The sequence below is a fragment of the Zingiber officinale genome, unplaced genomic scaffold (genome assembly GCF_018446385.1).
Source record: "Zingiber officinale cultivar Zhangliang unplaced genomic scaffold, Zo_v1.1 ctg222, whole genome shotgun sequence".
NCBI classification, from domain to species: Eukaryota; Viridiplantae; Streptophyta; class Magnoliopsida; order Zingiberales; family Zingiberaceae; genus Zingiber; species Zingiber officinale.
This window is the reverse complement of record NW_024589898.1, coordinates 802,235-826,355: the sequence shown is the minus strand read 5'-3', so window position 1 is coordinate 826,355 and position 24,121 is coordinate 802,235.

The window sequence follows — 24,121 nt, the reverse complement described above, 5'->3', positions numbered from 1 at the left end:
CTATTTACAATGCCCAGATTAGTAGCGATTACACTTCTATGTCCAAATAGCAATTCCTCGTTGCCCAAACTGAAGGTTGAGGTTTTTGATTCTTTTTAATTTTTGTCATTAAATTATAATTTAGATAATTTTATTAATCATGTATTGTGTTGATATGCCATATTCATATCAAATATATAAGCAATCATAATTTTGTGGCATGAGAGTCACATCGTATATGGTCATAGGGACGCAAAGAGGAGAATAAAGTATTTTTACGCATAATCACGTAAAGAATTCTGTGCGAATAAAAATTATACGATAGTACTTATGTGGTATTTAGTTTAATGATAAAAATAATTATGGGTATGATTTTAATAGAATGGGAATGGAAATGAAATCTATGTTAATTTTCATAAATTTAAAAATCATTCTCAAATTGTCATTTCTAAATTCACAATCTAAATATTATTTTTTACTATCATTCAATTTCCTTGTTCCCAAATTCATCAACCAAACAACCCAAACGTTTACATTTAATTATTTTTTTAATCATCTATTACAACCAGATTATATCACCTATTATAAATAACTGAAAGCGTATATATTTCCTTCCAACGGACTGTGAGCTACGATGAGGGACGACATTAAACGTAATCCTCTTTTTACTATGAAAGTATATACATTAAAAATTGACCTTTTTAATATTTATTATAAGTACGCATATATTATAATTAAATAGATTTACTTTTAATTTAATTGTCAGGCTATAATTAAATAAGAAAAACCTACCATAACTAATAAACTAAAGTTTATCTCAATTAAGATATTGATTGACATTAAGAATTGATCATTATCAACTCAGCAAATTCTTTTTATTCTTCTCCCTTCACATTTTTGGTTCCATAATAAATAAATACGTTTTTTTTAAATGTATAACGGTTAAAAATGGACATATGTATATATAGTTTTAATTATTTTTTTTAATTTTCAACCCCTAATTTCTAGAAATAAATTTTAATTAGCTTAACCGCAAAGCTTAAAAAAATTAAATAAAAAAATAACATATTTCAATTAGGAAGTCTAGATCAATTCAAATGCCCCAACAAATCAGTCGCGGACCGTTCCACGGTCTTGGTCAAGGCGCTTGAATTGATCCAAGCACCTCGATATTTTTTATTTTTTAAAAATAAAAATTTCTTAATCATAAAACACCCTAAATACATATATTATACTCTGTAAGCATCTGTTTTTTTATTTTTTAACTTAAACACTATGACCCAACCCCTAAAGACATTGAAAAAATCCTAAGTGATCTTTTACTCATCGTAGTTTCTAAGAACCAACTATTTAAAACCCACTGTGAGAACACTTTGGTGTTTGATTTCAAAGAACATAATAGTATTGATTTTCAAAATTGCAACATTAGTGTTGGTGTTCAAAAACTAGCACAAACGTTGGTGCTTGATTTCAAAGAACATGATAGTGCTGGTTTTAAAAAATTACAACATTAGTGCTGGTCTTCAAAAACTAGCACTAACGTTGGTGTTGATTTTCAAAAATCCACTGACTACATGTTGGTTCTAGTTTTCAAAAATTCATTGACTACATGTTGATGCTAGTTTGCAAAGACCAGCACCAACTTTTGTGCTAATATTGCAACATCATTTTTGTTATTTGTATTCTTCAACATGCTTACCAGTAAAAGGTTTCATTAACTAAATTATAAATTGATAATGATGAAGTAACTTTAAATACCCCGTGGTAGTTTTAATGTAGTCAATCGAGTTAAGTTATGTCCTGTTTGTATTTGATATCTTGTGTCTAAGTGTGCAGGAACTTAGGAGGATAAAAAATCAAGCAAAAGACGTAGTTAGCGAGAATGATGACACGGGGAGCGAGTCGATGAACTCAACGGTGCATCCGAGGGACAAGTTGCTGCAGAAGAGTACGTCGGTGAATGAGAAGGACGTGTGCGACATTCCAGGGATGAGAAGTCGGGAGGAAGCCAGTTCGAGGAGGTTAGAATTGGGTTCGGGTGAACTCAATTCAGGACAGCTAGAGTATCACCCGTACAAGAAAAGTCAACTCTAAAGTTGACTTTAAAGTCTGACAGGAGCCGTTAGAGGCGCCTTCAAAAATATGGAAGGCGCCTTCAATACCTGGTTATGGCAGGTTGTGTAGGACCCTTAATGGCCGACAAGAAGGAGGTGAATTGCTCTGCAAATACAAAGAACCTTTCTCAGACTTTACAGCGTAATTAAAACTAACATTTGCATAAAAGGTGATCCTGTCCGAGAGTCGAGGTAATGGATGCTGGGGACGTGGCGCTCCTGATGACTGGTGGTGGACTCCTCGTCAATGAAGCCTACAACCACAGTAATGTCAGTGCCGAGCCGGGAAGGGGTTCCTCGGCAATGGTCCTCCGACGCTCAAGCCAAACACCGGCGATGTAGAAGAAACGAGGAAGCAAAATGGCAGAGTAACTGTGGCTACAGTAGAGATTATGCATACCTCCGTCGAAGCTTGGAGCCCTTTATATAGGGATCCGGGGAAGCGCGTGCATGCTCCCCGAGGCGTGCATGCTCCTCAGAGCATACCTTAAAAAGACGTGTTAGAAAAGTGTCTCTGACACCATACCTTAACGACCCGAGCATATCTCTGACAAGACAGTAGAAGCTTTCACCATACGATCCTCTGCTTGTCCATACCGTCTGTCAGTGGCGCGAGCCCTTATGAGGATATCGACTGATCCTCCTTTTGTCTGTTAGTGGGCCGAGCGGGATGGACGCTCGGCCAGCCCTTGGCCATTCGACGGGCCTTGTCCTTGGGCCGAGCGGAATGGTCGCTCGGCCAACATCCCACTGTCCTGGCTCCATGTTATGTAGGTCGGAGTTGTATCTGAATGTAGCCTACTCAGTCGTCAATGTTTCTCCGATGTACGTCTGAGCGGGCTGGCCGCTCAGCGCCTACTTCGTATGTTCTGAGCGTCGGAAACTCGGTATGGAGCCAAGTTGTACTGGTATCCGCCCGGACCCTCTTCCTCCCGAGCGGGAGAGGGGGTTGCCCGATTGGACGATGATGCCGGGGCTTTGACCAGCTTGACTTTGACCTTCACCATGTCGTTGACCACCCTGCTAACCGGGGCCCCTCTTTATCACCGGATCACATGTCTCCCCTTCAAGTCTAGTCGAAGGAGGATGCAAGTCTAACTGATTCGACGAGCTAGTCTGGAGATCTGTCGTGATACTGGTTGGAACTCCTATCGGTCTGCCCGAGGGTGTCGGACGTCCCTGCGATTGCTCCTTGAGGCCGATCTGTACTTCGCCACTCGCACTTGGAGAAGTTTGCAGTTTCTATCCTTGGCTGAGAGCGGTCAACGCTGACATCATCTGAATCCCTTCGAAATTTGTGCAAATCATCTCCATTAAAGTCGAGCACACACCCACGCCTCTTAATGGTGTTCATTAAATGCTGCCCTGTAGGCGTGTGCCATGTGTCACTACCGCCATCATCGCACACTCGAAGCGACAGACGTTGATATGGCGTTTAGTGGTTTGCATTCAATGACTGGATCTGCGCTTCGGCTTCCCGCTTCCGTGACCTGGATCGGACGACCCTGGTCGGCCAAGCTTAAGCTTTATAAAGCCGTGATGTCAGCATCTTTCTCCTGCGCTTTTGCGAAGGTTGTCGGCGTTCCTCTGCGTGACCAGTGCTCCGGCGATCTCCGCTCCTGTTTCCAATGACCTTTTCTTCTCTTGTAAGCTCTCCTGTTCCTTTCTGTTCTTCAATTTTTTTCATTACTTAGTTGTTTTTCGTTATCCGCTGTGTTCTATGTCTGCCTTTCTTCACGTCGAACCTGTCTTCTTGTTTTCCTGCAATGGCCAGTTCTTCACAGCCGTCGGACCCCTCGCCTGGGCTCTGGTATTCTACCATGGAGACCAGGTTCGATGCGGGCGATGCTGAAAGCCTTAGAAACGGCTTCGGAATTCCTTATGACCATGAGGTCATTCTGGCTTCTTCGTCCGATCGGCCACATTACCCGCCGACCGGCACCATCTGCTTGTTCTGAGACCAGTTTGTGGTCGGTCTTCGCTTTCCGATCCACCCTTTCATCCTTAAAGTTTGTAATTACTTTCATGTTCCTCTCCCCCAACTAGTACCCAATCCCTTTCGTCTACTGTGCGGCGTTGCCATCCTGTTCCGGCTGCACGACATCTCTTTAACCCCTCAAGTTTTTCATTATTTCTACTATCCCAACTAGTCCGAGCTGGGGACCTATCTCTTTCAGCCTCAGATCGGTCTAGTATTTTTTGATAAGATGTTTACTTCGAATAAACACTAGAAGAATTATTTTTTCTTCATGTGGCTTCCCGAACGGCCAAGCTTCCGGACCCAATGGCAGGTCGGACTACCACTTCTGCCTGACCTGAAGAAGTAAAAGAGCCGACCGGATTACCTTCACACCGCGAACATGCTGGCTAACCAGAAATACGATATCGACAAGCTGTTGCACGAGGGCATCATGTATAACTTCGGGCTGAGTCTGATTCGCACGAGGCTCCCGAACGGCTTAGGTATGAAATTTCTTGGCAGTTCTCCTTTGAGTCTAACTGATTTGCTTTTTCTCTCTTGCAGCCAAAACCATGATGCGAGCGCGCGTGGCCGGCCTGACGAAGCTGAAGGATGTCGAGATCGAAGCGGCTGCTGCCAAGGAAATGGCGAGCCTTGGCCTGGCGCCGGTCGGCTCCAATGAAGGCACGCAAGCCGAGAGTAGGGAGACCCCCACCACCATTCAAACGACCAGCATCAAAGAAGTTGTTGTGCCACCCCAACTCTCGAAGCACATCCCACCGCTCAGACCGAGGCTTTCGAGTCTTCCGATGAGGGGTTGCCACTCATCAGGCGTAAGAGGCGCTGTACGAAAAACACCTCCCGATCCGCCACCTCGGTCGTCGGTACCGCCGGGGTCACTTCGTCTCCCGTGGTTATCCCAACAGCGGAAGCCACCTCGTCCGATCTGACGCCCTCTCTGGTCGGACCGTCGTCGGAGGCCATCACCGGTCCTCCAGTCTCATTTTTGCCGACGCCTCGAACCCTACTCCAACCACTGGTGTCTAGGATCGATCCGGCGTCGACTGCCGCTCCGGGTCCGGTTGTTTCCTCCTCGTCAGACCCGAGCGGTAGGCGGTCAGTGACGGCGACTATCACCCTTCCGACGGAGGACTATCTGTTGGATCGAGAACGCGCTAGAGGGGGGGTGAATAGCGCTCGTGACTTTCACACATTTCGGATTCGTAAAATATTCGAGTAAATGCACAGCGGAAAGAAATAAACAAACACGCACAGAAGACCAAGGTATTTACTTGGTTCGGAGCTTGTGTCGAATCCTACTCCAAGGCCCACGTTCGTTGAATGTTTACTGCGACCAACACCTATAATATCGTAAAAGTGTTACAAGCTAAGTACAAGAAGAATTATAACGACAATGGAAAATAGAAATTCGAAAGCTCCGGGTCGTCGGTGTCGAGTTGTAGCTTTGACGAATTATCTCGTTAGCAGCTAATCGAGGAAAGATTACTTGTTAATTGATTCCTTTGTTGCTGCCTCGAGATGTTCTTTTATTGGACGTTGAGGGTGCCTCTAATGCCCCATGGAGGCGCCTCAAACCTCAAATCTCATCTCGCTTCCTACGCTGCGATAAGTCTTCGGGTCGCTGCCTCTTATCCGCCTGGAGGCGCCTCCATCAACCATTGAGGCGCCTTCAAGCCAGCATCCAGGGTGCCCCAGGTTCCCTTGAGGGCGCCTCCGAGCCCACTGCGCAGCCAGCTTCTGCCTTGCACTCGAGGCGCCTCCAAGCTCCATGGAGGGCACCTTGGGTACTGTTCATCCGAGGCTAAAGTGTCTCCTTCGTCCCTGCAAGATGTGTTAGTTCACAAAACAACCATATACCCTGCAAGACAAAGTTAGCACATAATAAATATAATAAATAAAATGTTTGACAGCCTTCGGGTTATCCGATTCTGACTTCGGATTTCCTACTAAAAATCCTAGGTCGAACCGATACCTACTGTTTCCTCTTCCGGGGAGCGCGCCCTTACCTACTCTACTCAGGAGAGTTTACCTTTTGCCAGTTCGATCCTCTAGATCGACTAAACTTTTGCTCGGCGCTCGAGTCTTCCGGTCTTCATGCTCGTCTGGTCTACAACCTGTCCAGTCTTCCACCCGGTTCGCAACACCAAGATTTCAACCTAGGGTTACCACCCCCTAGGATTTTTGCCCGAAGACCTCGACCTGCCAAGGCTTTCCGCATAGGGTTACCACCCCTTATGACCTAGGGTTACCGTCCCCTAGAGTTTTCCACTTGCATAACCGCAACTAGGAATTTTGCCTAAGTACTCTTAGGACTTTTCCTGCAACGCTCATTCAACATATTAGTAAACAAAACATCTTAACTTTGAACCCTTTGACATAATCAAAACATAGGTTCGATCGTCGGATGTTTTATGCACCAACACTATCTTGAGCTGTAAAATACCGAAAAATAGGCGAATATTAATAAGGGATTTTTCCGAAATTTTTGGAAATTTTTCGGGAATTTTTCGGAGCTCGTACGGACGAGTTAACGGGGATAAAAATGGGGCCCGGAAAAGCCTGTTTAGGTTACCCTGTTTTAATGAGGAAAAGTTTTCTTTTCTTTTCCTTTTCTTTTTCTTTTTCTTTTTCTTTATATTTTTCTTTATTTCCTCGCTGTTTCTTCTCTCCCTTGCGCACCCGAGCCTTTCTCCCCCGTGCCCTCACCCGCGCCTCTCTTCTCCCTCATTCCCGAACTCGACGTCGAAAAGCCCTAACCGCCGGCGCTGGCGGTTTCTTTCCCCCGTGTCCTCACCGCGCCACTCTTCTTCTTCTCTTGTGCCCTAGAGAGCAGTGAGCCACCATCGCCGCTCCTCGTTGCACACCGCGAGCCCTATCTCCGATCGCCGACCTCCATCTCGAGTGCCTAGCCGGATCTCTTCCACCGCCGGCCAAAGCCCTGAACAGTGCCGATCAATTGACAACTTCCCTGCCCAATTGTCGTTGATTTTCTTCCCTTGTGACCTAGCGCTACCGCCGGCCTTCCTCAGCCCTAGTTCTCCGGCCGACTCCTCCTCCTTCCCGGGCCACACCGTGCCCTAGATTTGGGCCACAGCCGACACCCATACAGCGCTGTGCCTGCTTCCCGAGCAGTGTTCGATCTCTCCAGTGATCACTTTTGTTACTGTCCCTGCTGTTCCCTAGCGCCGGCAGAGAGAAAAACCAGAAGAAGAACTTGGCTTCGTGCAGGTAAGGCATATTTGGGTATTAGATTTTGACTGGGATGTTGACACATAGGGAGAAGTAGTTCTTTGCAGTGTAGGCAACAGAACTGTGGCAACGGTTTCACCTCGCTCCGGATAGGATTATTGGCAGCAACTTTGTCTACTGTGCTGCAACAGCGAATCTTCTCCAGCTGTGATTTGAGGTGAAAATGTGTTTTATGTATGAATTGATACGTACCTAATTTGGTTATAGGATGATACATTGAGGGCGGATCCTTGTTGTAGATTGAGTTGGTTTTAAATGAATCTAATGGAACGATTAGGGTTAAGACCATTAACTTTAGTCAATGGTTAGAATTAATTTTGGGTAGGCAATTGGTTATGTTAATTAGGGTTTTCCCTGATATTAGTTTCGTGAATTTTATTAAGCTATTTAAATTCATTTGAATTGTAGCTAAATAAAATATATCTATATGTTCGACACAGGACTTTGATTTGGGGCGGTATCTCGATGAGTATCTTGATTAACGGATTGGACCACTTTATTGGAGGCGGGTACTTTGACTTATGTCTTTGATATGCATAATAATATGTTTAACATATAGCAGTGATTGTGTAATCATTTTGTTCGGTTGGTCACTACATGATAGTTACATGGTTGCTTGTTTATTTATTCTGCACTGCATATTATTTACCTGATCATATATGCTTTAGGTAGTGACCCAACCATATGCTATGTTATCTTCTGGATCTAGGGTTTATTTGATGCCCTATCTGATTTGTGTACCTTCTATCTAATACATCTTCCAGTGGTACACACTTTGTATTATTTATTTGGTCATTACTATGTTATTCATGAGATTGTCATGCTTAGTGTCATGCATTATAATTGCATGCTGTGCGATTGTCGGCTCCACTATGGTTGAGCCCATCGCCAGTTACATGTACTGCACACACCACCACCCATGGATTAGTGGTATATCAGGCAGGTGTGTGGCGGTTCTGTTGTTTGGCTCTGTTGGTCAGGTGACTCAGCGTGGTAGCCGGCAGTCAGTTCCGCTCTGTTTGGCTCCGTTGGCATTTAGTGTAGCAGCGTGGTAGCCGGCAGATGGTGGACTCTATTTGGCTCCGTTGGTCAGATGACTCAGCGTGGTAGCCGCCAGAGATATCCTCCCCGTCATCGTGTACCGGGAGATGAGAGCATTGAGCTCCCCCATTTATGATTTGGGGTCAGAGGACAGGAGTACTCCGACAGCATCCCATCCACTCGGTCGCTCATCAGGAGCAGTGATGTCAGAGTGCACGGTCACCATATGCATTTATTGCATTTATTATTTGTGATTGCTGCATTTACTTGCTGCATTTATATGGATGCATATGATTGACATGCATACAGGATTATGACTTCCCCGGTCTGACGACCCTGTTACCTTTGTACTTTGATTCCGGTTAGTACAGTTTCAGTTGCATTTATCCTTCTTGTATTCAGGAGACTGTACGCATGATTAGTGTTGTCTGTTATTTATTTTATTATGCATATCAGTTGTACCTGCTGAGTGTTGGACTCACCCCGCTTCCATTGTTGATATATTTTCAGGTTGAGCAGTTCCAGTCGCTGGTTCCCACAGCACGTAGTGCTAGTCCTCTGCTAGTTTTGAGTTGTTATTTTATTTTAGTTTTTCTCTATCAGACTTTGTTTTAGTCTTGTTTTGGATTTTACATATGGATATTGTATGGAATCCTTCCGTTTAATGGACTTTTGGTATGATTTGGGTTTTATTCTACTACATGCCTGCCTGGACGGCAGAAGAGGTGAGTTCGTCGGATTTGAGCTTTACGAGTGTAGTTGAGTAGGGTGGATTTCGAGTCAGAGTGCTATTGTTTGTGATTACTATTATTAACTGCGTGGTTGTGACAGTCAGAGGCTGAATATCTATATAAACTGCGTGGTGATTGTTTTTATTTATTGTTATAATTCCAGCCGCCTGTGGCTGAGGTATATGTGTTATGTAGAAGTTTCAAATTGTCCGCCGTATAGGGGAGATGCTGCCGAAATTTCTTCGGACAGGGACTCCTCTGGGGCGTGACATGAGCAATGCGCCCGTCCGACCATCCCCGAACACAAGATCCTAATCCGCGGGCCGCTTGCTGGTGTTTGGGAGGAGACGAGGGCTGCGGTCACGATTGCTCCCCGGGCAGCTCGACAACAGCCATGTGCGAATGTCTACGAGGGTACGTTTTTCAATTTCAGTTCATGCCTTACCTCTGATCGGTGCTTGACCTTTATCTTTTTATCTGCAGTACTAGGTGGAGAGCGTGGTCATGTGCCAACGACTCGCCTTCATGGAGGAAGAGCTGAAGAAGCTCAAGCTTTCGGGAGAGGCTTCTTCCTCCCAGGGACCATCAGTCACCCAACTGCAGGCTGACCTGGAAAAGGCCCAACAACTCCTCGCGGCAGAGCAGCAGAAGTCTGCCGATCAGGCTAGTAGGCTGGACCAGATCGAGACCCAGTTGAAGACCTACGACAGAAAGCTTGAGTTGGCCTCCACGAGGAAGCAGCGAGCCAACACCGACTTGGAACTGAAGAACTAGGAGGCTCGATGGCTCACCCAAAAGCTCAAAGAGGCCGAGGACTATCTGATCATCGAGCGGGCCTGCCGAGCGGATGGAGAGGAGTCTCTGAATAAAAAGCTCAAGGAGGCCGAAGATTTCCTGGAGGCCTCTCGTTCTGCCCTGACAGTCTAGCAACAGGAAGAGCAGACAGCGTTATCAGCCGCGGTCAGCCCAACGACTCCATGCCTAATGATGTATTTGACTATATAGAGTGAGCTGGAGTCCTGTAAAAGTTTTGAGTCTTAAATGTAATCCTTTTGCTCAGCAGTATCTTTTTGCGAAATGAACGTTTGCCTGCTCTGCGGGGCTTTTCTTCACGATTTATTTATTTCCATGCTTGGTACCAAGTGTTTCTGCTCGGCTATAATCATGGCCATCCCGGTGACTTGCGGGTAGTTGATCGGCCATTTGATGAATTCAAACAAGGTTCACACCTTCTCCTGGGTTTAAGGTCGTCGCTCGACCATTGTTGGAGACCGGGGTTTAAGGTCGTCGCTCAACCATCGATGAATACCGGGGTTTAACGTCGCCGCTCGACGATTCGGTGAAGACAGGGGTTTAACATGGGCGCTCGATGATTTGGTGAAGACAGGGATTTAACGTCGCCACTTGACGGTTTGGTGAAGGCAGGGGTTTAACGTCGCCGCTCGACGATCTTCATAGGGGTTTAACGTTGCCGCTCGATGGTTCGGTGAACATCGGAGTTTAAGGTCATCGCTCGACCGTCGATGAAGATAGGGGTTTAACGTCGTCGCTCGACGATTCAGTGAAGACAGGGGTTTAACGTCGTCGCTCGATAGTTCGATGAAGACAGGGGTTTAACGTCGCTGCTCGACGGTCTACACAGGGGTTTAACGTTGTCGCTCAACAATCTTCACAGGGGTTTAACGTCGCCGCTCAACGGTTCGGTGAAGACCGGGGTTTATGGTAGCCGCTCAACCGTCAATGAAGACAGGGGTTTAATGTCGTCGCTCGACGATTAAGTGAAGACAGGGATTTAACGTCACCGCTCGACGGTTCGGTGAAGACAGGGGTTTAACGTCGTCACTCGATGGTTCGGTGAAGACAATGGTTTAACGTCACCGCTCGGCGATTCGGTGAAGACGGGAGTTTAACGTTACCGCTCGACGGTTCTCACAAGGGTTTAACGTCACCGCTCGACGATTCGGTGAAGATGAGGGGGAGGCATGTGACCAGCTCCGCCTTCTGCTTAGCTCCTAGATCGGATGCGATGAAAGTCATTGCCTCCGCTCGGCAGGGGTGGATCTGTACTTCTTCTTTTTTTTCATAGACTAGAGTAGGGGGCTTTTCAGTGATGGTGTTTACCTCTAGTCGGGGTGTCTTCCGAGCGGTTCTGGCTTCGGTTTTGACCATCTCGACATAACAGTGCCGAGCGGCCAATTAATCACCTTTAACCTCTCCTACCCGATCTTCTACTGGGAACTTGATCTTTTGGTAGTAAGTTGAGACTACCGCTCGAAATTCGTTGAGAGTCGGCCGGCCTAGAATGACATTGTTGTTGGAGTGTATACTGAAAGCCTAAGCTTTGTAAACATTCATTATGAATAAAGAATCACATTTGGTCTAATTATCTACATTTGTTTTGTAGTTGTTCATTTAATTTATATTGTAGATAACATAGTATGTGGTGTCACATACAGAAGATGATGTTATCAGTACCTTATAAATTATAAACAGTAGCTCACGACCAGAATGGAAAGGAACAAACCATTAGAAGGTCGTAGTGTAATTAGGTATTAGTTTATCTTGACTATATAATTACACTAGTACACTCAGAGTGTATTGAGTAGGACCATTTGAGGTCGTTCCTTTTATACTGACTTTATAAAGGAACAAAGACCTCAGTTATTATGGAAGTGTGTGCTCTTAATCCTAATATAATAACAAGCACATATGTTTGATATTTATTTCTTTAATTTATCAATGGGTGAGATTTAGTTCGATGAATCAATAAACCCGATAAATTGGGAAATGGTATCACTCATAGTGTGTGTTGTTGATTATAGAAGGAAACTGTGTCCTAGTGATACTAGGTTGATAATGTCCTCAAGAGGAGCTCATAAAGATTGTCATGTTAAACCCTGCAGGTGGACTTAGTCCGACATGATAATAAGGTTGAGTGATACTACTCTTGGATTTAGATATTAATTAAATGAGTTGTCAGTAACTCACTTAATTAGTGGACATTCGATATCTTAAACACAGGGAGACTAACACACTCATAATAAGAAGGAGCCCAAAAATGTAATTTGGGATTGGTGCGGTAGTTCAATGATAGTTCTCTAGTGGAATGAATTATCATTGATAAAATTAAGTTGTGTGTTCGGGGCGAACATGGGATGCTTAATTTTATCCGGAGACCAAAACCAATTCCTCCTCTCGGTCCCTATCGTAGCCTCTTATTTATAGAGTACTATACCCACATATACCCACCTTCTATACCCACCTAAAGGGGCCGGCCAAGCTAGCTTGGGAACCAAGCTAGGGCCAACCTAAGCTGGTTTAGTTTAAGGTGGCCGGCCCTAGCTTGAACCCAAGCTAGTAGGGCCGCCATAATTAAATAAAAAGAAATTTAATTTTAGATTTTATTATTATGTGGAAGATATATTTTAAAGAGAATTAAAATTAAAATATCTCTCTTGTAAAAGATTTACAAAGATTAAAGAAAGAGATTAGATCTCTTTCCTTATTTGTAGATTGAGAGTTTTTATTTTCTCTTTAAAATTATTCACATGTTAATAAAATTAAAATTATAGATATTTCCTTTTATTAACCATGAAGAGATTTTTAAAGAGAAATTTTATTTTTTTAAAATTTCCGGAAACAAATAAGGAAAGTTTTAATTGTTGATTAAAACTTGTCCAATTTGCTTCCTCTTGATGTGGCCGGCCATTAGAGTTTATTTGGGAAATTTTATTTTATTTTTCTCAAATAAATCATGTCAAGGAAATTAAGGAAATTTTATTGTAATTAAATTTCCTAATTTGCCTAGGCCAAGGAATATAAAAGAAGGGGTGAGGGTGCCTTCACAAGACACAACCTCTATTGTTTTATCTCCTTTTCTCCTTGGTGTTGTGGCCGGCCATTACCCTCTCCCTCTCTTCCTCTTGTGGTGGCCGAATACTTCATCTCTCTTGGAGTTCTTGTGGTGGCCGGATACTACTTGGAGAAGAAGAAGAAGAAGGAGAGAAAGCTAGCATCTCTTGGAGCTTGGTTAGTATTTTGATTTTCTTCTTTGGTGAAGTTCTTCCTTTGTGGCCGAACCTTGCTTGGAGAAGAAGAAGGTGGTTGGTGGTTTCTCATCTTGGTAGATCGTTGCCCACACAACGTCCGAGGTTAGAAGAGGAATACGGTAGAATATCAAGAGGTTTTTCTACAAGGTATAACTAGTAATTTCTATTTCCGCATCATGCTAGTTATTTATGGAAATAATACCAAATACAAGAGGCTTACGTTCTAGTATTTCGAATATGTTTTTTCGAAGTTGTGTTCTTTTGTTTCTTTCTTTTCCTTGTGATTTGATTGTTCTCTTTGGTTAACCTAAAGTTATTTTAGGAAATTAAATATTAGCTTTCTATTAAAGGTTTTGTCTAGTCGGTGGTGGTTGCTCCCATATCCAAGAAGGCCATGTGCCTCGCCACGTCAGTACTGGGAACCTTTTATGGAAATTAATATTTAATGGAATTAATAACTTAAGGAGACTTGGGTCAAACGTGTTAAGTTCCGCAGGAGATCCAAGTCAAAACCTAAAAGAACAAATAGATTAAGTTTTGGATCAAACGTGTTAAGTTCCGCAGGCGATCCAAAATTTAATTTAAAAGAACACATGGTAGCTAGGAAAAGGTTCAGACCTTTGTACAAAATTTTTGTACAATGGAACCTATAGGCTTTCCGAGTAGCAACCAACAATTGGTATCAGAGCTAGGGTTTTGCCTCTGTGTATTTGGTATTTAGTTTAATTATGCACATGTCATACATAATTTAGGCAGGTTAATAGTAGGATGTGCTAACTCTATAGATGCAGGATCCAACTATTATGGCTTTTAATTAATTATGTGTGTGATTGGACCCTTGGACATGTCAAGGGCAATTTATATGTGTGTGCATGATTGTATTAAAATACAGCAGGAGCTGTATTTAGTTTTATTAGGATTTTATTTTTGATCTAGATACATGTACATTCCTTTTATGGAATATAGGATCAAAATGTAAAATTCTATTTATGTTGCTGATCGAATCCTGCAAAGCGTGGAACCTTCTAAGGACCAGAGGCGCAGTGGAACTCGGAGCTGGATGCGACAGCTAGACCCGGTGGCGGTGGCCAAATATGGCAGCAGCTTTGGATGACAACACACGGAGGATAATTAAAGATAAAAGCCATAATAGTTGAAAATTAGATTTTCTATTTATTGCTTTTATATTGTGTGCATGTTAGTTTACAAGTTTAGTAGGCTAGCATAGTTAAAATTTCTCATTTATAAATAACTAAGTGGGAGAGGGATTTTAAGTAAATCCCATGGTCTCCATTATTGGTTTATAAGTGATGCAAACAAGCTTGCGTTGGCTCGAGTGCCTTCCTCCATAACGGATGAGCTTGTTTGCGGATCACTAGAATAGACTTCCATTTTGGATGACTATAGGAAGTTAATTAAGAGCGTGTGATCTTCCCCAGCGGAAGGGGCATAATCTTATTAATGGACTTAGTGTCAAGTAATGGTGTACACTTAGACACATCTAATAGTATCCTCCCTAGCGGAGTCACCGCTATTATTTGTGTGACCAAATAATACCAACTATTAATTTTATTTGTCAAAAGTTAGGTTGACAAGATAATAAAATTAATGGGTTAAAACCCTCCTTTTACAAATGTTGAATTTGTATCGTCCACACTAACGTGGCATACAAAATTCACGGTGTTTTAAGGTGTTGGTTAATTTAAAATAGTATTGTTTGAGGAATCAATATTATTCTAAATTTAGAGTTCGACCAAAAGTTATTTGTGATTCTTAGGATGACTTTCAACCCATTGTCCATCATACTTCAACAAAATAGACTTACTGGACCAAATTACATAGATTGGAAAAGAAACACGGATATTGTTCTTCTGCTGAAAGCTATAAATTTGTCTGACCGAGCATTGCCCCGATGCACCCACCGGTGAATCTACCCAAGAGGAGATTGAATATCATAGGAAATGGGTAAAAGCGGATGAGATGGCGCGGTGTTACATTTTGGCTTCAATGTCAAATGTATTGCAACATCAAGATTTACCACAACAACTTATGATATTATGAACAATCTCAAGGAACTCTTTGGTCATCGTGATAGGGCTTCTAGACAAGAAGCTATGAGAAAGATAATGACAGCCACCATGCAAGAGGGTACTCGTAAGGGATCATATCCTAAACATGATGGCTTATCCGAACGATATAGATCCTTGGAGGAGAAATTGATGGGAAACCAGATCGATATGATCCTCCAAACCCTACCTAGAAGTTTTGAGCAGCTCACTGAACTATAATATGAATAAAAGGATTTATTCATTAGGGGAACTACCGACGGAACTTCAAGCGAAGGGTTATTTCGTCACAATGCTCAAATTCACTATGTCGAAAATGGTTCTACTTCTAAACCGAAAGGTAAGAAGAAGAAGAAACAAACTGGTTCAAGAAAGAAAGTGAATAAATCTCGAAGTACGGATTTAAAGTCGGAATGAAGAAGTCAAGGGCAAGTGCTTCATCTGCAAGCGGGACATTGGAAGGCGGACCGTCTCGTAAGAACCAAAACAAAGGTATATCTCATACTCTAGTTGTTGAAACATGTTTAGCGGTGTTATCTACCAACACCTGGTGTGTAGATACGGGAGCCACTGATTCTCTGCAGGGGTTCCAGGAAACCCGACGACTATCTCAAGGGAGATTACCGTCTACATGGGCAATGCTACTAAGGTGGCAGCTGTTGCAGTGGGAGACGTCTACTTATCTTTTAGTAGAAATAGAAATTTGGTTTTAAGAAATTGTCTTTATGTACCCAGTTTTAGAAAGAATTTAATTTCAGTTTCTAAACTATTTTTAGATGGATATTCAGTTTCTTTCAGTAACGATGTAGTTATTAAAAGAAATAAAGTGATTATCTGTTCTGGTGCATTAGTTGGCAATTTGTATATTTTAAATCCAAATTCTTCCACAAAGCAAAACATGGAAATTTATAATTCATCTTCTAATTCTAATAAGAGAAAAGAACCTTCAGAAATGAACCAAGCATATCTTTGGCATCTAAGGCTTGGTCATATTAACTTAAGTAGGATTCAGAGGCTTATAGCCAATGGACTTTTAAGGTCATTAGAGTTGGAAAATTTTTCAACTTGTGAATCTTGCTTAGAAGGTAAAATGACCAAGAGGCCGTTCAAGGCCAAGGGGTATAGAGCCAAAGAAGTGTTAGAGTTGGTTCACTCTGATTTGTGTGGTCCTATGTCTATCCAGGCAAGAGGAGGTTTTGAATATTTTGTCTCTTTCATAGACGATTATTCAAGATATAGATACATTTATCTAATGCGCCGCAAGTCCGAGTGCTTTGATAAGTTCAAAGAATACAAGGCTGATGTGGAGAAACGACTAGGTAAAAGTATCAAGACACTACGGTCAGATCGTGGTGGCGAATACCTCTTAGGAGAGTTTAGGAATTACTTATCAGAGGCCGGGATTCAATCCCAATTGTCTGCACCTGGAACACCCCAACAGAATGGTGTAGCAGAACGAAGGAATAGGACTCTTATGGAGATGGTTAGATCAATGATGAGTTATTCAGAATTACCAAATTCGTTTTGGGGATATGCTCTGGAAACAGCAGTATACGTTCTGAACTTAGTACCTTCTAAATCAGTTTCTTCTACTCCCATAGAATTGTGGAATGGGAGAAAGCCCAGTCTAAGACATATTCGGATTTGGGGTAGTCCAGCACATGTGCTGAAACCAGATGCTGATAAGTTAGAATCTCGTACAGAAGTTCGCGTGTTTGTAGGATATCCCAAAGGAACGAAAGGTGGTTTATTTTATAGTCCTAAAGACCAGAAGGTCATTGTTAGCACCAATACCCAGTTTTTAGAAGAAGACTATATAATGGATCACAAGCCCAGTAGCAAAGTTGTTTTAGAAGAACTTAGAGAGGACATGTCTACTTCAGTACCAAGGACAAGATGAAGTACCACAAGAGACCGCAACACGTGTCACACATGATACACAACCACGCATGCCTCGTCGTAGTGGGAGGGTTGTAATGCACTGAAAGATTCATGTTTTGGGAGAGTCTTCGACTTGATCCCGTAAACATGACTGATCCCGTCATATGATAAGCACTCCAAGATATAGATGCAGCATCTTGGCAAAGAGCAATGAATTCTGAAATAGAGTCCATGTACTCTAATAAGGTCCGGGAGCTTGTAGAACCACCGAATGGTGTAAAAGCCGTTGGATGCAAGTGGATCTATAAAAGGAAAAGAGGGACAGATGGGAAGGTGGAAACCTTCAAAGCTAGGCTTGTTGTGAAAGGGTACACTCAGAGAGAGGGAATCGATTATGAGGAAACCTTTTCACCAGTGGCCATGCTTAAGTCTATCCGGATACTCTTATCCATTGTCACTCATATGGATTATGAGATTTGGCAAATGGATGTCAAGATAGCTTTCCTTAATGGAAGTCTTAAAGAAAACATCCATATGAAGCAACCAGAAGGATTTATTGAAAAAGGCAAAGAGCATCTAGTGTGTAAGCTCAATCGGTCGATTTATGGACTGAAGCAAACTTCAAGATCTTGGAACATCCGGTTTAATGAAGTAATCCAATCATATGGATTTATTCAAAGTCCGGATGAGTCTTGTGTATATAAGAAGTGTAACGGAAACGTGGTGGTATTTCTTGTACTATACGTAGATGATATTTTGTTAATTGGCAACAATGTCAAGGTATTATCAGACGTAAGGGTATGGTTGTCCAAACAATTTGATATGAAGGACTTAGGAGAATGTGCACACATTCTTGGGATCAAAGTTATAAGGGATCGCAAGAAAAGAATGTTGTGTCTATCCCAAGCTTCATATATAGATACAATCCTTGCTCGTTTTAGCATGCAAGACTCCAAGAAAGGTTTCTTACCTTTTAGACATGGAGTAGCTCTATCTAAAGAAATGTCTCCAAAGACATCAAAAGAGATAAAGGACATGAAAGCAGTTCCTTATGCTGTAGGAAGCCTAATGTATGCAATGCTATATACGAGACCGATATCCGTTTTGCCGTAGGCATGGTCAGCAAATATCGAGTAACCCTGGACAAGGACATTGGACTGTGGTAAAGCATATATTAAAGTACCTGAGAAGGACTAGAGATTATATGCTAGTTTACCAAGCAGACGATTTTCTCCCTGTGGGTTACACGGATTCAGATTTCCAATCAGATAGGGACAACAGTAAGTCTACATTAGGCTATGTGCTTACTTTAGGAGGTGGAGCCATTGCATGGAGGAGTGTTAAGCAGAAATGCGTTTCGGACTCAACCATGGAAGCTGAGTATGTAGCAGCCTCTGAGGCGGCTAAAGAAGCAGTATAGCTCAGGAACTTTCTAATGGACTTAGATGTGATTCCTGGTTTACCTAAAATCATCACAATTTATTGTGATAATAGCGGTGCAGTTGCAAACTCGAAGGAACCACGAGCTCATAAGGCGAGTAAACATATAGAGCGCAAGTACCACCTGATACGAGATATCGTGAAGCGAGGAGAAGTTGTCATCGCCAAGATTGCATCAGCGGATAACCTGGCAGATCCTTTCACTAAGGCCCTTCCGGCGAAAGCTTTCGATCGGCATGTGGAGGGAATGGGAATCAGATGTATGGTAGAAGATATGACAGCTTAGTCATTAGTATAAGTGGGAGATTGTTGGAGTGTATACTGAAAGCCTAAGCTTTGTAAACATTCATTATGAATAAAGAATCACATTTGGTCTAATTATCTACATTTGTTTTGTAGTTGTTCATTTAATTTATATTGTAGATAACATAGTATGTGGTGTCACATACAGAAGATGATGTTATCAGTACAATTATAAACAGTAGCTCACGACCAGAATGGAAAGGAACAAACCATTAGAAGGTCGTAGTGTAATTAGGTATTAGTTTATCTTGACTATATAATTACACTAGTACACTCAGAGTGTATTGAGTAGGACCATTTGAGGTCGTTCTTTTTATACTGACTTTATAAAGGAACAAAGACCTCAGTTATTATGGAAGTGTGTGCTCTTAATCCTAATATAATAACAAGCACATATGTTTGATATTTATTTCTTTAATTTATCAATGGGTGAGATTTAGTTCGATGAATCAATAAACCCGATAAATTGGGAAATGGTATCACTCATAGTGTGTGTTGTTGATTATAGAAGGAAACTGTGTCCTAGTGATACTAGGTTGATAATGTCCTCAAGAGGAGCTCATAAAGATTGTCATGTTAAACCCTGCAGGTGGACTTAGTCCGACATGATAATAAGGTTGAGTGATACTACTCTTGGATTTAGATATTAATTAAATGAGTTGTCAGTAACTCACTTAATTAGTGGACATTCGATATCTTAAACACAGGGAGACTAACACACTCATAATAAGAAGGAGCCCAAAAATGTAATTTGGGATTGGTGCGGTAGTTCAATGATAGTTCTCTAGTGGAATGAATTATCATTGATAAAATTAAGTTGTGTGTTCGGGGCGAACATGGGATGCTTAATTTTATCGGGAGACCAAAACCAATTCCTCCTCTCGGTCCCTATCGTAGCCTCTTATTTATAGAGTACTATACCCACATATACCCACCTTCTATACCCACCTAAAGGGGGCCGGCCAAGCTAGCTTGGGAACCAAGCTAGGGCCGGCCTAAGGTGGCCGGCCCTAGCTTGAACCCAAGCTAGTAGGGCCGGCCATAATTAAATAAAAAGAAATTTAATTTTAGATTTTATTATTATGTGGAAGATATATTTTAAAGAGAATTAAAATTAAAATATCTCTCTTGTAAAAGATTTACAAAAGATTAAAGAAAGAGATTAGATCTCTTTCCTTATTTGTAGATTGGAGAGTTTTTTATTTTCTCTTTAAAATTATTCACATGTTAATAAAATTAAAATTATAGATATTTCCTTTTATTAACCATGAAGAGATTTTTAAAGAGAAATTTTATTTTTTAAAATTTCCGGAAACAAATAAGGAAAGTTTTAATTGTTGATTAAAACTTGTCCAATTTGCTTCCTCTTGATGTGGCCATTAGAGTTTATTTGGGAAATTTTATTTTATTTTTCTCAAATAAATCATGTCAAGGAAATTAAGGAAATTTTATTGTAATTAAATTTCCTAATTTGCCTAGGCCAAGGAATATAAAAGAAGGGGTGAGGGTGCCTTCACAAGACACAACCTCTATTGTTTTCTCTCCCTTTCTCCTTGGTGTTGTGGCCGGCCATTACCCTCTCCCTCTCTTCCTCTTGTGGTGGCCGAATACTTCATCTCTCTTGGAGTTCTTGTGGTGGCCGGATACTACTTGGAGAAGAAGAAGAAGAAGGAGAGAAAGCTAGCATCTCTTGGAGCTTGGTTAGTATTTTGATTTTCTTCTTTGGTGAAGTTCTTCCTTTGTGGCCGAACCTTGCTTGGAGAAGAAGAAGGTGGTTGGTGGTTTCTCATCTTGGTAGATCGTTGCCCACACAACGTCCGAGGTTAGAAGAGGAATACGGTAGAAGATCAAGAGGTTTTTCTACAAGGTATAACTAGTAATTTCTATTTCCGCATCATGCTAGTTATTTATGGAAATAATACCAAATACAAGAGGCTTACGTTCTAGTATTTCGAATATGTTTTTTCGAAGTTGTGTTCTTTTGTTTCTTTCTTTTCCTTGTGATTTGATTGTTCTCTTTGGTTAACCTAAAGTTATTTTAGGAAATTAAATATTAGCTTTCTATTAAAGGTTTTGTCTAGTCGGTGGTGGTTGCTCCCATATCCAAGAAGGCCATGTGCCTCGCCACGTCAGTACTGGGAACCTTTTATGGAAATTAATATTTAATGGAATTAATAACTTAAGGAGACTTGGGTCGAACGTGTTAAGTTCCGCAGGAGATCCAAGTCAAAACCTAAAAGAACAAATAGATTAAGTTTTGGATCAAACGTGTTAAGTTCCGCAGGAGATCCAAAATTTAATTTAAAAGAACACATGGTAGCTAGGTAAAGGTTCAGACCTTTGTACAAAATTTTTGTACAGTGGAACCTATAGGCTTTCCGAGTAGCAACCAACAATTGTAGGCTGAGGGGGCATCCACCACAATGAAATTCGTGGTCCTGGTCCTTCTGAGCGTCTCCTCTCCGAGTGATATAGCCAACTTGGCTTGGTCGATCGACAGAATCTCGTTGCTGTTGAACCTATATAGTGGGGTCGTCATCGGCAGTAGCTCACCTCGGTTGATCTGGAGCTGATCGAAAGTCTTCTTGAAAATTATATTCACCGAGCTCCCTGTGTCAACAAAAATTCAGTGAATTGTATAATTGGCAATTACCGCTCGGATGATGAGGGTGTCGTCGTGAGGGATTTCCACTCCTTCGAGGTCCCGGTGTCTGAAGTTGATTTCGGGCTTGCTCACCCTCTCCTGACTACAACCGAAGGCGTGAATTTCCAAGTGCCGAGTATATTATTTTCTAGCTCGATTGGAGTCTCCGCTGGTCGGTCCACCGGCAATGATGTTTATCTCTCCCCGAGCGGTATTGCTTCTGTTTTCCTCCTCCCGAGCGCTAGGCCTGTGTCGCTCGTGTGAGGCTCAGGGATGGTCATTGCTCCTCTCTTGATGGTGGTGCGGCCGCTCGGGTGACCGCCTGACATCTTCTCGTCGCCCGACGGTTTGATGCCCGTGTCGTCAATCGAGTGAAGGCGATCAACGACGATAGCCCCTTGGCGTTGATCGGGCGATCGGTGTAAACCCGCGACAGTCCCGGGTGTTGTGTGGCGCTGACTGGTGGAAAGAATAAAACATTGGCATCCATATCTTGCCCTTCACTATTTTTGCCCGATCGGAAGCCACATGCTGCACGGTCTGGGCCCTTACTTCTTGGCGCGGTCGACCTTCAGCTCTCAGCCCCCTTGGTGGTTGGTGGTTGGTGGCTGCTAGGCGATCGCCGTTCGGTTGACACCGCGGGCTCGGATGACGCCTCTTTCCTTCTGGCTACCTGGGTCTCCTCCACGTTTATGTATTCATTAGCCTTCTTGAGCATATGGTCGTAGTCACGAGGCGGCTTCCTGATGAGTGATCGGAAGAAGTCTCCCTCCACGAGTCCCTGGGTGAAGGCATTCATCACGGTCTCAGATAAGTCCGAGGGGATATCCATAGCTACCTGGTTGAAGCGCTGGATGTATGCTCGAAGGGTTTCTCTGGGCCCTTGCTTCAAAGAGAACAGACTGACGCTTGTCTTTTGATAGCGTCTGCTGCTTGCAAAATGGTAGAGGAAGACTGTTCAGAAATCCTTGAAGCTTTGTATTGATCCGTCCAGCAGCCTCCTGAACGGTCGCTCGGCCTTCAGAGGTCGACGTTACTTGTTCCGCTAGTCGGTCGACTAGTGGCTTTTGTTGCTGTTGCTCAACAATCTTTGCCGCTTGTGCTTGTATTAGCGCGTCGAGCTCTTCTTGAGTGAGTGTCACGGTGTGAAGTCGTCCAGCTTCTTCCATTTTCCTGACTCGGATTCAGGTACATTCTCACAAACGACGTCAAATTTGATCCTGTCCGAGAGTCGAGGCAATGGATGCTGGGGACGTGGCGCTCCTAATGACTCGTGGTGGACTTCTTGTTAATGAAGCCTGCAACCACAGCAACGTCAGTGTCGAGCCAGGGAGGGGTTCCCCGACGATAGCCCTCAGACGCTCAAGTCAAACACTAGCGATGTAGAAGAAACGAGGAAGCAAAAATGGCAGAGTAACTGTGGCTACAGTAGAAATTATGCCTCCGTTGAAGCTTGGAACCCTTTATATAGGACTCTAGGGAAGCTCGTGCATGTTCCCCGAGGCATGCACACTTCTCAAAGCATACCTTGAAAAGACATGTCAGAAAAGTGTCCCTGACACCATACCTTAATGACCCGAGCATATCTCTGACAAGACAGTGGAAGCTTCCGCCATACGATCCTCTGCCTGTCCATGCAGCCAACCATGCCGTCTGTCAGTGGCACGAGTTCCTATGAGGATATCGGCTGATCCTCCTTTTGTCTGTTAGTGGGTCAAGCGGGATAGACGCTCGACCAGCCCTTGGCCATTCGGCGGGCCTTGTCCTCGGGGGGAGCGGAATGACCGCTCGACCAACATCCCACTGTCCTGGCTCCATGTTATGTAGGCCGGAGTTGTGCCTAAATGTAGCATGCTCGGTCGTCAATGTTTCACTGATGTGCATCCAAGCGAGTTAGCTACTCAGCGCCTACTTCGTCTGTTCTAAGCGTCGAAAGCTTGGTATGGAGCCGAGCTGTACTGGTATCCGCCCGGACCCTCTTCCTCTTGAGCGGGAGGGGGGGGGGGGGGTTGCCCGATCGGACGATGATATCAGGGCGTTGACCAGCTTGACTTTGACTTTCACCATGTCATCAACCACCCTGCTAATCGGGGCCCCTCCTTATCACCGGATCAAAAGGAATTAAGCTAATTAAGAAAAAGAAACACCAAATTTACTTGGTTTGCAATCAGACGATTGTTAATCCAAGACCTTGAAAAACGTACTAAGATTCTCCTCTGGGCGGAGTAGCTTCTTACAACGTTGAAGCACATAAGAAAGGAATTGATTACAAGTGTTCTCTTTTAGCTTCTGGGATCAGAGTTGTATTTATAACCCTGGTCGGGGTGCTTGAAAGAGTTCCAGACACCTGGGGGGATAAACTTTTATCCCAGTCACAACAGAATGTGCCACATCACGTTTCGGATAAAATTCAGTTGTGGGCGCCCAAACCAAGTCCGGGCGCCCCGAACTGAAAAGTCAGCATTTTGTTGACTTTCGGTCTCGATCTTCCTCTTCGGTTCCGCTCGCATTGGTCTGAGTCTTTTGCTCCGGCTCCGCTCGCTTGGGTGATCTCGGCCATTCGGAATAAGGCTCATCCAAACCCAACTTCCAGCCTTCGAGTAGTCTTCCGCTCTGACTTCTCATCCCTCAGAAACGTTGCAC